Source organism: Camelus dromedarius, chromosome 13 (assembly GCF_036321535.1).
Source record: "Camelus dromedarius isolate mCamDro1 chromosome 13, mCamDro1.pat, whole genome shotgun sequence".
In the NCBI taxonomy this organism is placed as follows: Eukaryota; Metazoa; Chordata; class Mammalia; order Artiodactyla; family Camelidae; genus Camelus; species Camelus dromedarius.
This window is the reverse complement of record NC_087448.1, coordinates 47,635,987-47,637,787: the sequence shown is the minus strand read 5'-3', so window position 1 is coordinate 47,637,787 and position 1,801 is coordinate 47,635,987. Positions and strand designations below refer to the sequence as shown.

The following is a 1,801-nucleotide window of genomic DNA, read 5'->3' as shown; positions in this document are numbered from 1 at the left end:
ACTCATGAAACTTAGTATAGGGAAAAAAAAAACTACTCTGCAGTTTCTTTATATGAATTCCGGTTTATTTCAATGAATTTTTTCATGTATTCTCAGTGAATTGCTTAATTTCCCCAAATTCTATACATTCACTCTGCTACTGAACCCCACAAATAAAATTTATAATAATGATTTCCCCTTGTTTACAGAATTATTTAAAAAATATTATTTTAGTTATTTCTTACTCAGGCTTACTGAAGTAGTTAGGTCCGGCACATGCTATTCTCAACAAACCTACAATGTATTTACGAAGTTAAGTCAGAAAGATCTTCTAATAAAGAACAGCAGTGTGTGAATTAAAACCTAGCTCTTACTCCAACAGCTGTGTTGCTGCCATGACTACATTCTGATATGATATTATCATAGAATTGGTAGTAGTTTAGGTAACCGAGGGGATACAAAATAAATCTTACTTAGATTTGCATGTTTCGATAAGAGAACAGTTATTATTGCACTAAATCTGGCACATTCTGACAGTGCTGGCAAGGTTCTGTGAAGCAATTCAAAGAAAAGGACGATCCTGTGTTTAATAAAAATACTTGGCTTTCGAACTGTTCTAGAATTATGTTGTTATTTGTGAGATAAGCAAAAATTAAAAGACAGTATAAAAGGTCAAACGTCACTTTTTATAAATACAAAATTGAAAGATTGTGGCTCTTTAGCATAATAAATAAGGAAAATGAAGTTGGTGAGGGGGCAGCTCTAGCAAAATGGCAAGGGATTCAGAAACAAATTTTGAACATACCCACAGACGCTGCAAAACAATTTCTATAGAAAACAAGAAATATATTTTTAGGAATGACCCTGTGATATTAAAAAAAAAAGTCCTCCGTGGCTTTCATTACAGGTGACTTGCTTATTTTTCAGTGTATTCCATTTGTCAATCACTGTTCTATTTATTGTTCAGCTTTAAAATGGGAAAAAAAAATAATGATAACCATGTTATATTCTTGCCTTTCTAATTAATTTCCAATTTTCCATTACAAGAGTAAGGAGACTGAGGAATGACGATGCAATGTAATGAAACCTCTACAGATTAGCTGTATTTTTGAAATCTTATTTCACATGTATCTAATTTGCTACTTTAACAATTTTTAAGCATAAATTCTGTGGTATTAATTACATTCACAATGTTGTGCAACCATCACCAACATCTATTTCCAAAATTTTTTATGACTTTAACAAAATCTCTGGACCAAATAAACAGTAAAAAAAAATAAAGTACACAAATGTACATGTTATTCTTGCACAAAGGTCATGCTAAGCTTCTCTGCATCACTGCAATTTTTGTATATGTGCTACTGAAGTAAACACTTGAGTGGTTCTTCTCAAAGTAATTCCCATGTAAAGCTTCAGGAATTCCATCAAATGGAGAGATGGTGTTCTATTGAGTTAATATTAAGAAGAATTTGGATTTGGGGTTTGAGCTCTGAGTCCTGTCTCCTTGCTAGCTGACCTCTCAGTAAAGCTCTTACTTTTCTCAAAAGCCAGTGTGATAGCTTTGGCTTCTATGCAAGTCAGACAACAAGCCCTTATCTGTAAGAACAGTGACAAATTTACTGAACATAAATTAATATGCATTAGTTAGGTGCATTTTGTTATATGATCACACAGAGAGATTTTCATCATGGGGCTATGAAACAACTTTTTTTCTAATTTACTGATTTTTTGCCTTTTTTCCACACAAACCATTCCATTGTCTTCCATTCTCTTTCATTACTTAGGAAGCCAAAATTATACATATATACAAATAAATATATTA

The 1,801-nt window shown here is 32.1% G+C and overlaps 1 non-coding gene across 1 annotated transcript; it reads right to left on the bottom strand.

Annotated features, from left to right (window-relative positions):
- Positions 1-1,246: 1,246 nt before the first annotated feature.
- On the bottom strand, positions 1,247-1,353 carry LOC116157313 (U6 spliceosomal RNA). Its single transcript, XR_004141340.1, has one exon. It is a non-coding gene; the product is annotated as a U6 spliceosomal RNA (small nuclear RNA).
- Positions 1,354-1,801: the final 448 nt, after the last annotated feature.